Genomic DNA, 16569 nt, shown 5'->3' with positions numbered 1-16569 from the left:
CTGGGTAAGGTGGAGGGTCAGAGAAAAAGAGGAAGACCTCTAACGAGATGGATTGGCCAGGTGGCATCATTGATGGACTCAAGTGTGGCAGCGGTAGTGAGGTTGTCCCAGGATCGGACAGTGTTTCGTTCTGCTGTGCATGGGGTAGCTATTAGTCAGTTCTGACTTGATGGCACCTGACAACAACAACAACAACAAGGACTTCCTTATTCATTGCCCAACTGTCATATACATATGAGGCAACTGAAAATACCATGGCTTGTGTCAGGCACATTGTAATCCTCAAAGTGCCATATTTGCTCTTTAATAGTTTAAAGATTTTTCTTTCTTTCTTTCTTTTCTTTCTTTCTTTTTCTTCTTTTTTTTTTTTTTTTGTGCAGCTGATTTGGCCAATGCAATACAGCATTTGATTCCTTGACTATGCTTCCATGAGCATTTATTATGGATGCTAAAAGTGAAGACCTTGACAACTTTGAGTTCACTGATTGACCCTTACTGATACAGTCATCTGACATTTGACAATTGAGAAAAAGCAATTCATCAAAGCATTATCTCTTCAGTAAATAGTGCTGAAACAATTGGACACCCATCATGGGTTGAATTGTGCCACTCCAAAAAAACATGTCAATTTGGCTGGGCCATAATTCCTAGTATTTTGTGCTTGTATTCAATTTTGAAATCTTACATAATCATATGTGTTGTAAATCCTAAACTGTATGTTAATGAGGCAGAATTAGGGTGGATATTATCTTTAGACTCACAGCCTTAGAACATAAGCGATGACAATAAACATTGACCTCACCAGATGGAATACATGGAAATCAAATGGACTACATCTGGGGAAAGAGACAGTAGGAAAACCATATTATCTGCCAAAACAAAGCCAGGGGAAGACTATGGAACAGACCATCAATTGCTCATATGCAAATTCAGGCTGATGATGAACAAAATTAAAACAAGTCCAGGAGAACCAAAATATGATGTTGAATATATTCTACCTGAATTTAGAGATCATCTGAAGAACAGATTTGATGCAGTAGACACTAAAGACCTCAAACTTGATCTCCAGTGAAGAGATGATAAAGCAAATGGAAGAAGTGAGGAGGTACAAGAGCTAAACAGAAAAATTTAAAAGGTCAGCTCAGGAAGACAAAGTCCAGTACTATAAAGAAATGTACAAAGGCCTTGAGTTATAAAACTAAAAGGAGAGAACATGCTCAGCATTTCTCAAGTTGAGGGAACTGAAGAAATAATTTAAACCTCAAGTTGAGATATTGAAGGATTCTATGGGCAAAATACTGAATGATGTAGAAAGCATCAAAAGAAGATGGAAAGAATACACAAAGTCATTGTACCAATAATAAATGGACAATGTTTAACCACTTCAAGAAATAGCATATAATCAAAAGCGAATGATTCTGAAGGAAGAAGTTCAAAGTGCACTGACATCATTGGTAAAGAAGAAGACCCCGGGAATATATGGAATACAAATTGACAACTTTCAACAACCTGCTGCAGCACTAGAGGTACTCACTAACCTATGTCAATAAATTGGGAAGACAAGGACCTGGCCAACTGACTGGAAGAGATCTGTATTTGGGCCCATTCCAAAGAGAGGTGACCCAACGGAATCTGGAAATCATCAGACAATATAATTGATATCTCTTGTATGTAAAGGTTTACTAAAAATAATGCAAAAACAGCTGCAACCATATATTGACAAAGAACTTCCAGAATTCTGGCCAGATTCCGAAGAGGACATGGAATGAGGGATATCATTGTAACACTCGATAGACCTTTGTTGAAAGCAGAGAATCTCAGAAAGATGTTTACCTGTGCTTTGTTGACTATACAAAGGCTTTTGATTGTGTGTGTCATGACAAGCTACGGACAACATATGAAATATGAGTATTCTGGAACACTTAATTGTGCTCATGAGGAACCTGTACATAGATTAAGAGGCAGTTGTTCGAACAGAACAAGGGAACACTGAATGGCTTAAAATTAGGAAAGGTGTGTGACAGGGTTGTATTCTTTCACCATATATATTCAATCTGTATGCTGAGCAAATAATCTGAGAAGCTGGATTATATAAAGAAAAACATGGCATCAGAGTTGGGGGAAGACTCATTAACGACCTGCAATATGCAGATAATAAAACTTTGTTGGCAGAAAGTGATAAAGACTTAAAATACTTACTGCTGAAGGTCAAAGACCTTCAGCATGGGTTGCATCTAAACATAAAGGAAACAAAAATCTTCATCACTGGACCAACAAACAACATCTATATAATGGAGAAAAGATTGAAGTTGTCAAAGACTTGCTTTTTCTCGGATCAATCACCAACACTCATGGAAGTAACAGTCACAAAATCAAATGACATTGTATTGGGCAAATCTGCTGCAGAAGACCTCTTTAAAGTGTTGAAGAGCAAAGATGTCAGTTTGAAGAGTAAGATGCCCCAGACTCAAGCCATGGTATTTTCAATAACCTCATATGCATGTGAAAATTGGACAGTGAATAAGAAGATCTTAGAAGAATTGATGCATTTGAGTTATGATATTGGAGGAGAGTACTGAAAGTACCATGGACTGTCAAAATATTAAAAATATCTGTGTTTTAAGAAGTACAGTCAAAGTGCTCCTTGGAAGCCAGGATGGCCAGACTTCATCATTCATACTTTGGACATATTGTCAGGATAACAAGTCACTGGAGAGGGATAAGATGTTTGGTAAAGTGGACGGTTGGAAAAAAAGGAAGACCCCCAGTGAGAGAGATTGGCATAGTGGTAACAGCAATGGGCTCAAGCGCAGCAATGATTCTGAGGTTGGCCCAGGACCAGGCAGTGTTTCATTCTGTTGTTCATAGGGTTATTATTAGTTGGTACCAGCACTATGGAACCTAACAACAACTATAACAAATTCTAAGAGAATAGAGATTGCTTGTTACAGTCATCCACATGTATCATTTGTATTATTATAGATACAGATCACTAATATGTGGCACTGTAGTACAAATGCTGGACTGTAAGGTTGGTTTTAACTTCTAGGTCACTGGTTCAAACTCACCAGTTGCACCTTGGAAGCCCTAAACAGGGTTACTATAAGTTAGAAACAACTCGATGACACTTAACAACAAATAACAACAGATAACTAATAGAACATCTATATGTAAAAAAATTTACCTAGACACAATCCTTACACCTTGGAAAAAATTAAGTCAAATGTATCATAGACCTAAATGTAAAGTGCAAAACTATGAAAACTTCTGGATGCAAACAAAGAAGCAAATCTACGTGATCTTGCATTTAGTGATGACATTTTAGATTTAACACCAACAGCATAATCTATGAAATAAAAATAAATTAATTTGGACTTTATTAAAAAAAAGAAACACTTCTTTTTGAAAGACACTTCTAAGATGATGAAAATCTGTGTGAAAATATGCATAAATCGTACACCTTATGGAAGATGCATTAAGAACATATTAAGAACATTAAGATGAATTAAGAACATACTCTCAAAACAATAAATTTTAAATAGATTAAAATAGTTAATATTTTTAAATAGGGGGAAAATGTCAAATACTGTACAAAGAAGAATTCCTAGACACTCCACCCTTAAGTAGGTGGAGCATAAATCCCCAACGTCTTAATATGGGCTTTGCATAAAGACTTCCTTACAAAGAATAGAGTATGGCAAGGGTGAGTAACTTTACAATGGTGATATTTGATAAACATAACCTCAGTTAGGTGGTAAAGATTAACATCAAGACTGTTAAGTCATGTTGATAGTATAGTCCCCTGAAATGATGTGATGAGAGTAGCACCATATAACTATGATATTGCATCCTAATATCTATAACTCAATTCTAATCATGAGAAGAAGGTCAGGTAAATTCCAATGAGGTAGATCCTAAAATTAATAAAAACAAGGACTATCTAAGAAACTGTCACAGATCAAAGTAGACTTGACAATGAAATGTAATCCTATATTATTATTGGGATCCTGGAGCTGAAAAGAATAATAGGAAAAACATGAGAAAATCTGAATAATGTATGGACTTGAATTAATAATATCAATTTTCATTCATTAATTGTAACAAATGTACCACACTGATATAAGATATTAATAATGGAGGAAAAATCAAACAAGATGGCAGATTGGGTGGGAGTGCAGTGAAGAGTTCCATCTGCAACAACACAGAATACCAGACCAAGCAGGCTCAGGGATGGTGTCAGAAGTCTGAACCACATATAAAGGAATATTTAGAATGTTGGAAGTCTTACAGCTAGGGGAATTTGTAGCAGAAGCAAGAAATCCATTGCTTTCTAATTCAAGCTGCTCAACTGCTCCCGGAGCTGCTATTTTGGGTGAGACAAAGTGGTGGAAAGATAAGAGCAGCCACGGATGCCTACAGAACCGTGGAGATAAAGGAAGAAGAGTGAAAAGGAAAGCACATCTCCTGACCACATCTACCTGGAGGCAATCAGAAAGCATAAAAAATACCAAAATACACACCCATCTAAGTATTAAGGCCACAGATAACTCCAGAATATGCCCCAAAACAGAAACAGATGACCATATCAGCACATGTCCAGAAATGAGATAAAGTGACTGAGGCAAATGAGCTGGAAGTAGACCTATGCTCCATACTGGAAGATGGGCAGGCTTTGGAAATGCCTGACAAGGAATTCAGAAAAATGATTATAAAATGCATCAAAACACTATACAATCGAGTTGAGAAAAAAAAAGGAAGAAGTCAGGAAAGCACTACAGGAACAATCAAAATAAAATTGATGCAGCATTGGAAGCAATTCAAAACCTATAGAAAGAGGTCCAAATGATTAATAATAGAATATCAGGAAAGGACAATACACTGAAAGGGCAAAGGAGTAGAATTGAAGAGATAGAAGCCAGAACTAGTGAGCTAGAAAATAAATCTCTCAACACTACTAAGATAGAAGAGCAAACACAAAAAAGGATAAAGAAACCTGAAGAAGGCCTAAGATTCATGTTGGGCCGCATGAAGAGGAATAACTTAAGAATTATTGACATTCTGGAACAGGAACAATCACACAAGTCCACAGAGGAGATAGTTCTGGAAGAAAAATTTCCTAACATCCTGAAAAGTGAAAAGATAAGCATTTAAGAATCTCAATGAACCCGAAGAAGGATAGACTCTTAAAGAAAATCACCAAGACATATGATAATCAAGCTCTCCAATATCAAAGATAAGGACAGAATCCCGAAAGCAGCTAGGGAAAAGAGAACTTTTCCTAGGCAAGCAAATCAGATTAATCTTGGATCTCTCAACAGATACCATGCAAGCAAGAAGGCAATGGGGAGACATATATAAAACCCTGAAAGAAAAACAAAAAACAAAAAACTGCCACCCCACCCAAGAATCCTCTATCCAGCAAAGCTGTCAATCAAATATGATGGTGTGATCAAAACATTCCAGGATAAAGAGAATCTAAGGGATTTTGCCAAAGCTACGAAAAGCAACCTAAAGGAAGTTCTGTGGACTGAGAACCAACAAGAACAGACAACAACTAGAGAAGACGTATGTGGCAGCAGCATCCTGAACTCAATCGACAAATGGAAGAGTCAAGAACAGAATAAAATGATAAGAACAGAGGATCTGCGAGGTCAGTCTATGATCAAAACAATTACAATGTGAAAGAAGGTAAACACAGACGAACAGAGATCCAGGTGGTGGGAATGTCAGGTAGAATACAGGATAAAATAGACAGTCTTAAATGGAAGGAAGAATTAATCGAATATAGGGAGGTCTGGTAGCGTAGTGGTTACTAATCAGGCTGTGAAACTTAAGGTAAGCATTTCAAAACTACCAGCTGTTCCACGGGAAAAAGATGAGGCTTTCTGCTCCTGTAAAGATTTATAGCCGCAGAAACCCTGTACAGAGTCTTTATGAGTTGGAACCAACTCCACGGCACATAACCAACCAACCAAAGGTTACCAACCACAACAATGAGGTTGGGGTGGGGGGTTTAGTTTGGGTGTTGGTGAAGGGGGGAGGAGGTGGAATAACAAGATAGATAAGGGAACACTGAGACAGGATTGCATGGCCTAAGTGGGACAGAGGTAAATAGGGATGCATGCTCAACTTTGAAACAACAGGGGTCTGGGATACAGGGTTCTAGGTATAGCTTGAAGAGAGGAAATAATACTAAAATGCTTGACTGTCTTATGAATATTAGTTTCCCTTGCATACTACTGTAAAATACACACTTGAGTGGCATAGAAGAAATGTTGGGAAACATGATTAGAGAAAACTTGTAAGCCCGTCTTCAGCCTATAATTGATTGGGATACTTAAAGGAGTTCTACAATTTGCCCAGTGAATTAGGCCTCACACAAAGCCTTTACAGAGTATAGGACCTTAGGTGGAGTCCTGAGTCCCATCCAGAACTTTATGAGGTGGGACATTCCCACTAGAAAGGACAAGCAGACCAGCCTGAAATAGCTACAGTGACAGAAGATACATCTTCAAAGACAGATCATAAGGAAAAATCCAGAACAAAAGTGTCAGCATGACTGGCTACAAGAATAATCAAGCTGTTCTCCAGGAAGACATTAAGGCAAGCAATCACTTGAGGCCATGGACAAGGACATAGCCACAGAGGGCTAGAGCTGAGAGTGAAGCATCCAGCTGATATGAAGTGAGAGGAGATGCACAACAACACCCAAACTTGCAGACAGTACCCATATGACCTAGGCTCGATGGGTTGATAATCAGAACTCAACTAGAGGAAGATTACAAGAAAAAAAGATTTTTTAAATAAAGGAAACTAGGGTAAATTACTACAATTTGATGAACCTGACCTATATTCAGAGAGATTTCAGAGGTAGTTACTCTACCAACAGAGTGGGAAGGAGTCTTCCCATCAAGTATCAATGCTATCCCCTCTGTACACAGGGTAGATATGGATGGGCAACTTAGATATTGGCTGCCTAAAATGAGGGGGCGATAAAGGCATGAAGTGACTGGCTTGAAAGGTTTCAAGAGGGAGTTTAGTTTAAGAGTATGGGGGAGGGGGGAGAAAGAGTCCCCACTGAATTGTTTTCATCTTGTGTAGATGGGTCTGGTGAAAAGAGATGGGGATACGATTCGTATGATTCAATAGTGAATAATTGTTATCATGATTAATTGCAACTGTCACAATTGTAAAGGTAGAAGTTTTGTAACAAAAACAGGGGGTCATTAATCTTACAGTCTAGAAACAGAGGACCCTAGTACCACCAAGGGAGAAGTGCGCAAGCAGGATGCAGGGCCTTATCCAGAGAAGCAGTGACGCCAGAGACGGAGGCAGAGATGGGGTCATGGAGAGGGGATTGGCTGAGAACTCTAGATTTATGAGAAGAGAAGGATTAAGAGCTGGTGGCCAGGAGGCAGACTTGCAGAATGTGCCCTTTGGAGATGTAAAGTATTATATATGCTTTAGTGGGGTGTTTTTTTTTTTTTTTTTTTTTTTTAAAGCTAAAGTGGATAAAGAGAAAAATACTGTTAACTGATGGTACATGGAGGGGATTATAATCATTGTAATGAAACAAGGTGTATCAAGGTTTCTGATTTGTAGAATGTAAAACTGATGGTCTGCCCTGTACACTTTCACTCAATCCACAATAAGAACCTTAAAAAAAATAATAATGGAAGAAAACATTAAAAATAAGTGTGTTGGGGGATGGTGGGAGGTTATGTGGGAATGATATACTGACTCAAAATATGATTGAGGAAGTGTTTACCTTAATGATGCCAATGGAGGAAAACTTCAGGGCCTTCATTTGCTGATGGGACACACCTCAAAATGAGAAGAAACAATTGCAAATGTCATTAATAATTAATTGTAACATGAAATGTATGAAATATTAATGTAAGAAAATTGGAAGTTGCCATAACATAAAGAAATGCATAAAGATCAATACCCTAGGCATTAGTGAGTTAAAATGGATTGATATTGGCCATTTTAAGTCAGATAATCATATGGCTTACTATACTGAAGAGGAATGGTGTTGCATTCATAGTCAAAAGTACATTTGAAGATCTGTCCTGATGTACAATGCTGTCTATGATAGAATAATATCCATATGCCTACAAGGAATTCCAGTTAATACCACTATTATTCAAATTTATGCATCAACCACTAAAGTCAGTGATGATGAAATTAAAGCATTCTAAATGGAGTTCTAGTAGCTTAGTGTTACTAATCATGATTAATGGGTCAACTGCACTAGAAACAGTCTCAAACTCCATAATGAAACTCTAAAAGAAGTGAAGAAAGAAATAGACAACTCTACAATAATGTTGTTGTTATTAAGTATCATCGAGTTAGCTCACACTTTGTATAGTGTTTCTGAGGAGTGGCTGGTTGGTTTCAACCACCAAAATTGTAGTCAGCAGTATAGTCCTTATCCTACAGTACTACACCAGGACTCTGCAATGATAGTTGCTGTTGTTAAGTACTGTCAAGTCAGTTCCAACTCATAGCGATCCATTATAGGGTTTCCAAGGAGTGGCTGGTAGTCTTGAACTTCTAAACTTTGCTTAGCATTCCAGTGATTATCTGAGGGAGCGACACAAGGATATTTTAATACATTACTGTCGATGAATGATAGAGCTAGAAAGAAACTCAACAAAGGCACCGAAGGACTAAACAACATAATAAGCCAACTTGAACTCATAAAATTATACAGAACACTCAACCCCCAAACAGCACAATATATAGTCCTTTTCAGTGAACTTAGACCATTCACCGTTATAGTTAAGTGGCTTGTGTGTTGCTGTGATGCTGAAATCCATGGCACCAGTATTTTAAATACCAGAAGTGTTCCTATGGTGGACAGATTTCAGCAGACATTCCAGACTAAGACAGACTAGAAAGAAGGAGAGGTGAACTACTTCTGAATATTTAGACATGTTTCGTCCCTCAGGTCAGAAGGCACACTCATAATATGACTGGAGAAGAGCTACCTCCTCAAAGTGGAGTTGACCATGATGATGTGAATAGCGTAAATCTTTTAAGACCTTCATAACTCAAAATGAGCAAAAACAGCTGCAAACATCCATTAAAAATCAGAACATGGAATGTATGAACTATGGATCTAGGAAAATGAGAAGTTGTGAAAAATGAAATGGAATGCATAAAGATCAATATACTAGGCACCAGTGAGCAGAAATGGACTGGTACTGGTAATTTTGAATTCAACAATCATATGGTTTACTATGTCAGGAATTTCAAATTGAAGATAAATGATATTGCATTCATCATCAAAAAGAACATTTGAATGATGCAATAAGCATCAAAAGAAGATGGAATGTTTACACAGAGTCAATGTACAAAACAGAGATCGTCAATGATCAATCATCTCAAGAACCAAAGGAAAAGTCCAAGCTGCACTAAAGGCATTGTTGAAAATCAAGACTCCAGTAATTAATGGAATACAAATTGAAATCTTTCAACAAACTGATGCAGCACCAGAGGTATTCACTTATCTGTGCCATGAAATATGCCATGAAATATGCCACTATCTAGCAAACCAATTGGACCATAGTTTCAGGGGGATAACATGGTCAATTGGTATAACATAGTTCACAAAACAATGTTTTACATCCTACTATGGTGACTCTAGACTGGGATTTTAAAAACTAATGAGTGTCCATTTAAGGCGAAATGTTGGTCTCTCCCTATCTGGAGGGAAGAAGAGTGGCAAAAATTAAAGATGTTTGAAAACAATTATTCCAATGGACTAATGGAACATTCTTCTTGGATCAACTATAAACACTCACGGAAGCAGCAGTCAAGAGATCAAACGACGTATTGCATTAGGCAAATCTGCTGCACAAGACCTTTTTAAAGTGTTGAAGAACAAAGATGTCAGCTTGAGGACTAAGGTGTGCCTGACCCAATCCATGGTATTCACAACAACCTCATATGTATGCGAAAGCTGGACAGTGAATAAGGGAGACCATAGAAGAATTGATTCTTTTGAGTTATGGTGTTGGAGGAGAATATTGAAAGTACCATGGGCTGACAAAAGAATCAATAAATATGTTTTGGAAGAAGTGCAGCCAGAGTGCTCCTTAGAGGCCAGGATGGCCAAACTTCGTTTCTCATACTTAGGACATATTGTCAGGAGGAACCAGTCGCTGGAGAAGGATACCATGTTTGGTAAGGTGGAAGGTCAAAGGAAAAGAGGAAGACCCCCAACAAGATGGATTATCCAAGTGGCAGCATTGATGGACTCAAACGTGGCAGCAGTAGTCAGGTTGGCCTAGGATTGGGCCATGTTTCGTTCTGCTGTGCATAAGGTCGCTATGGGTTGGTACTGACTTGATGGCACCTAACAACAACAGTAACAATGAAATACGTGAACATCAGCCTAATTGACCCTTAGACTTAAAGAACTAGATGGTGCCTGGCTACCACAACCACCTACTCTGAAAGGGAACCTGTTAGAAGGTCCTCGATAGAATAGGTAAAAATATTGAACAAAGCTCAAAATCATAAAAATGACCAGTCTTATTGGTCAGATAGAGATTGATGGAACTCCAATCTGTAACCCTTCATTTTTAAAACTGAACTCGCCCCAATGGCTCAGTTTTCAGCCAAGCAATAAACAGGCATATTAACTCATAGCGACCTTATGCACAGCAGAACGAAACACTGCCTGATCCTGGGCCAACCTCACTAATGTTGCCATGCTTGAATCCATCGATGCTGCCACTTGGCCAATACATCTCATTGGGGGTCTTCCTTTTTCTCTGACCTTCCACCTTACCAAACATGATCTCTTTCTCCAGTGACTGGACCTTATTGACAATATGCCTGAAGTATGAGAAATGAAGTTTGGCCATCTTGGCCTACAAGGAGAACTCTGGCTGCACTTCTTCCAAAATGGATCTATTGGTTCTTTTGACAGCCCATGGCACTGTCAATATTCTTCTCCAACACCATAACTCAAAAGCATCAATTCTTCTACAGTCTCCCTTATTCACTGTCCAGCTTTCACATGTATATGAGGTTATTGAAAATACCATGGCTTGGCTCAGGTGCACCTTAGTCCTCAATCTGACATCTTTGCTCTTCAAAAAGGTCTTGTGCAGCACATTTGACTAATGCAATACATTGTTTGATTTCTTGACTGCTGCTTCCAAGAGTGTTGATAGTTGATCCAAGAAGAATGAAGTCCCTGACAACTTCAATCTTTTCTCCATTGATAAGAATGTTGTTTATTGGTCCAGTGGTGAGGATTTTTGTTTTCTTGACATTGACATGTAATCCATATCGAAGGCTGTGCCCTTTGATCTTCATAAATAAATGTTTCAAGTCCTCTTCACTTTCAGCGATCAAGGTTGTATCATCTGCATATGGAAATAGGCATATAGGGCAGATAATAACAGTGTTGAGGTGTGAGCACCATGGAATTGTCAATGATTCGAGATCAAAATTGCAGAATTTACATAAGAATAAGATTCAGAAGTGTTGGGAAAGAAGGAGGAATGGAAATGGGAAATACAGGGAGGAAGTGGAATAGATGATGTTACATTGAGGGGATTGCAATCATTGAAATGAAATAAAGTGTATGAATTGTTGAATATAAAACTGATGATCTGCTCTGTAAACCTTCACCCAACTCACACACACACACAAAATCTATGCAACCTCACTAAGCTTCTGTTCCTCATGTATTAAATTCTAGTAATAATAATACTAATAATGTCATCCTTTCAGTATTGTCATTAAGACTTAATAAGGTTTATAAGTGTGATAGGAAAACATAACTGTCCCCTATCTTCATTCATTTTCTAAGGAGATCTCCCTCAATTCCCTTTAATCAACCAGGCCTTTACTCCTATTTACCAGTCTGGGATCTCAGCTTGAGGACTAAGGTGTGCCTAACCCAAGCCATGGTATTCTCAATAACCTCATATGCATGCAAAAGCGGGACAGTGAATAAGGAAGATGGTAGAAGAATTGATGCTTTTGGGTTATGGTGTTGGAGGAGAATATTGAAAGTGCCATGGTCTGCCAAAAGAACCAACAGATTAGCTTCCTGAATGCTTATCTTCTCATCTTTTAAGATGTTAGGAAAATTTTCTTGCAACAGCTCTTCTTTATCTTTACCGTGGTCTTTTTTGTTGCTTTCTGTTCTGGAATTCGAAGCACCTGTAGGTTATTCCTCTTCATGTTGTTGTACATGAATCTTAGGCTTTAGTTAGATTTTTTTCATTATTTTTTCTGCTTATTCTGTCTTTGTGGTATTGAGATATTTATTTTCAAGCTCACTAATTCTGGCTTCCATTAATTCAATTCTATTCGTTTGCCCTTTCAGTCTATTGTCTATTGCTGATATTTTAGTATTTATCATCAGGACCTCTGTTTGCAGGTTTTGTATGGTCTCCAAAGCGATATCTATTTTGTTTGATTGTTTGACTGTTCCTGTAATGTTTATCTGACTTTTTGTTTGTTTTTCTTGACCTTTCTGTGGAACATTTGAATATACCTCAGTGTCATTCTGGAGTCCTGGTATGGTGCTGTGGGTTAATGTGCTGGACTTCAAAGTCAGTGTGAATCACACATTTGGCCATTGAAAGTCACCAGTCATTCCTGGGAAACCCTATATAGTGTAGCTATGGGTCAGAACTGACTATATGGCACTTAACAACAACAACAATATCATTCTACTGATTTTTTTTTCAGTTAGCTCCACAGTCTCTTCTCCCTCAAAAGTAATTTTTAACTCTTCCTCTTGGACATTTGTTTGAGCTACTCAGTCTTGTTTCTGCACATTAGCAGAAAATTTCTGCTGCTTTTTAGACATTGTGGTGTTGTAATTGTATTAATTAAAAGATTGTAGGTTGATGTATTCTTAAACTCTCTCCAATTGCCTCCTGGTAGGTGTTATCAGGAGACGTAGATGCTGCTCCGGTGTAGAGCAGCTGGTATTGGCTCTTGCCAAATTGGTGGGGTTTTAGAGGGTTCCGTTATAGCTTGACTGTATGGTCACTGTTGTAGTCTCCTTTCAGATGAGGCAAGAAGAGAAAGCACTCCTGCAATATAGAAGAAGGACAAAAAGGAAAAAAAAAAAAAAAAAAACTTGACAGTGAAAGTCATACACCCCCCCTAAACAATATACAGACAATAAAACTGGAAAGGGGGGGAGAGGTCATCCATGAGGCAGCAGGGTGGAAATAAGAGTAATTCTTTAGAATCACCTAATAGACTCTTGCCTTCATAGCCACCTGAGAAAATTCACAAAGTTCCTGCTGTGTCTCTCTGATCTATCAGATCTATCACCAGCTTTTTCTTTCTCTTTCCCCCCCTTTTTTTTCTTTAACCTCAAGTCTTTTTAGCTGTTTCCACTAGTAAGAACCAGCCTAGGGTTGGCCAACCCTGATTTGGAAGAGACTGCTCTCACTGGCTCTATCTGTTATTTCCTACCCCTCTGATTATGCACCCTACTATTGAATCTACATGGTGTGGAACCTACCCTGGAGGTGTCTACTCACACAGGCCTCACCTCTGGTCAACAGAGATGAAATGGGTAGAAAGAGCAAAAGAAAAGAAGAGCAAAAAATATTATAATAATAAGCACACCTTTGTCTCTGTAATTCCCAGGCATGTTTCTGCAATGGGAATGCTTTCTTGTTCACTCCTGTTCAAAATGGCTGCAGTGGGTCACTTTGGTCACCCCAAATCAGAAGTCTCTTACTTTCTTGCTTCTGTTCAAATTCTTTCTCCTGGCAATCACTCTATCCACTTTTTATTCCTTTATCTAGAGTACAGAGTTCCAGGATTATCCTCTGAATTGGTTTCATCTGGTTTTCCATGTTTTAGCTGAAGAAGGTCTGCACAGCCTTTCTTCCTAGTTTGTCATCAAGCCCCACCTGTCTGACCTGTTTAGAATATTGCATGTCATTCTTTATAATTCCTATTACAGTATCAGGCACAGATAATTTCTTCTCCCAAAACACATCAAGTTGGATTACATTCTCTACCAATCATGTACAATGATTTTAGTTATACTGGATTGTCAACAACAAGGTCAGTGGTTCAAACCAACCAATAGCTCTGTGGATGAAAGTTTAGGGTGTCTGCTCCTGTAAAGATTCAAAGTCTAAGAAAACCAATATAGGGGTCACCATGAGTCAGAATGCAGTCGTAGGTTAGTTAAGTCAGTGTAACCAAATTATTAAAACAAAAAGTAAATATTTTCTCCACAAAAAGTCAAAGACACACAAATCCCCAAACATTAGCTTTATTATAAAATGATGAAAAAGAAATTAAGTAATAAGTTTTTGACAGTACAGATGTTGTTGGAGTTGTTATGTGCCATCAATTCTACATAAATTCTACAATGTAGCTATCTGACTCATAGCTACATTGTAGACTTTCCGATGAGTGGCTGGTGAATTTGAAGGCCAACTTTGTGCTTGACAGTACAATGATTATCTAACAATTCTACTTAATTTCTCTTACTCATTTTATAATGTATAAAATAGGGATAATGACTCAAAATGCCATTATAAGGATGAAGTGACATCATACTTGTATCTACAATAGTACTTAAAACATTGTTATTGTGTGCCATCACATCAATTAAGACCCACAGAAGTCCTGTATAGGGTTTCCAAGAGCAGTCAATGGGTTTGAACTGCTGACCTTGTGATTACTAGTCTAGTACTTTTCCTACAATGCCACACCAGGTCTCAACTTAAAAAAAGTACATGGAAATAAAACTAACTTTTTGTTTTCAGTACAGAACAACTCTCCAAGTGGTGACAATGGCTTTGTTTTCTTTCATATATTACTAGAATATTTTTAGCAGTGAAGGAAAACTACAGAAAGCATACCTACCATTCCCCTCTATTGGAATTTGTTGTTTATGTCCCATTCATACTTTTAGGACTTATCTCACCACCAATTGACCTCAAATAATTAAGTTAGGGTTCAATGATGTAATCCGATTCTCCAACACAGGGTTAAGTCATTGATGATATGGCTGATTCAAAGAAATTTAGTGTTTCAAAATTTACTTAGGCAAGGTTATATAGTCACTGATTTAAAAATTTGACGTTGATGGACTGAACCATAAATTTGTCCATTAGCCTATCAAACAAATTTCAAAAAATATTGAAAACATTTAAATTCCTACTTTGTAACTGATATATTCTTGATCAAAATATTTTAGTTGAGGCATTGTTAAATATGTTCCAGGATTACATAATCTTTCAGGGAGGATATTATTGACACTATCAAAATAAAGATAATATACATTCTTTTAGCCTGTTCTTCACAAAGCACATTTGACGTGCTTATCAAATTCATCACAATAATACTGAATACAAATCTGTGTACTCTTATTCTTATACTGTTTTAAATAATGGTAATTTAGTAATGACTTAATCGTGTGGAACTTATATAAATTAATGCTACAAATTTATTTTTATATATTGCCTTTAATACATCAATTCTGACTAATGTTACATTTCTCCATAAATCTTAAACATTATCCAGACATATGGTATAAGCAGTTGTATTTTAATTATTGCATATTTTCATTGAAACATTGTTGGTTACTAGAAATAATATGGGAGAGAATGGTGAGGGTGAATGATCAGAGAGATACATTTATTAGTAGTTTATATGAACTAATAAGAAGGATTTTTAATAATTGAATTTTATAAATTTTTAGATAAACTAGTTACATTAACTCTAAAATATAACTGGAAAGTCCAAAAATTGGATAAGCTGATTTGATACATGTATAATGTAAAAAACTCTGTACAAAGAATATTCTGTTATTGTATAGTGATGGACTATGCAAAAGAATAAGGCAAACAGATTATTACTGCATCTTTAAAATTGCTGTAACAATTGTTATTGTTGCTTTTTACCTTATGATTAATAAATATTTAAAAAATTATTTTGCTTAAATGGATGCTTTGCAATAGAATGATAACCAGCTTCAAATAATTGTAGAAGCAATTTAATTTAATATTCTTTTACAAATATACTGGAGTTATTTGCATGCGTATTTTGCCCAAGCAGAAGATAAAAATGAAATTTCCTAGCAAGAATATAATGATGTTGTGATGATAGTAGCAAACAGATAATAACATATACTGTTCATTGCTTAACCACTCAATCAAGAATAAAAATTTGAAATATCACAGCAAAGAAAAAACTATGGAGGTAATATTGTTGTTGTTAAGTGCCATCGAGTCGGTTCCGACCCATAGCGGTCCTGTACAGGGTTTCCGAGTGTGTAAATCTTTACGGGAGTAGAAATTCTCATCTTTGTCCTGTGGAGCGGCTGGTAGTTTCGAACCGCTGATCTTAAGGTTCGCAGCCCGATTCGTAACCACTACGCTACCAGAGCTCCTGGAGGTAACTATATATATATTGCTGTTGTTTGCCGTGGAGTCGGTTCCAACTCATAGCGACCCTGTGCAGGGTTTCCGAGGCTGTAAATCTTTACGGGAGCAGAACCCCTCGTCTTTCTCCCGCAGAACAACTGGTAGTTTCGAACTGCTGACCTTGCGG

Source organism: Chrysochloris asiatica, unplaced genomic scaffold (assembly GCF_000296735.1).
Source record: "Chrysochloris asiatica unplaced genomic scaffold, ChrAsi1.0 scaffold00183, whole genome shotgun sequence".
Classification (NCBI taxonomy): Eukaryota; Metazoa; Chordata; class Mammalia; order Afrosoricida; family Chrysochloridae; genus Chrysochloris; species Chrysochloris asiatica.
This window is presented reverse-complemented; position numbering follows the sequence as displayed.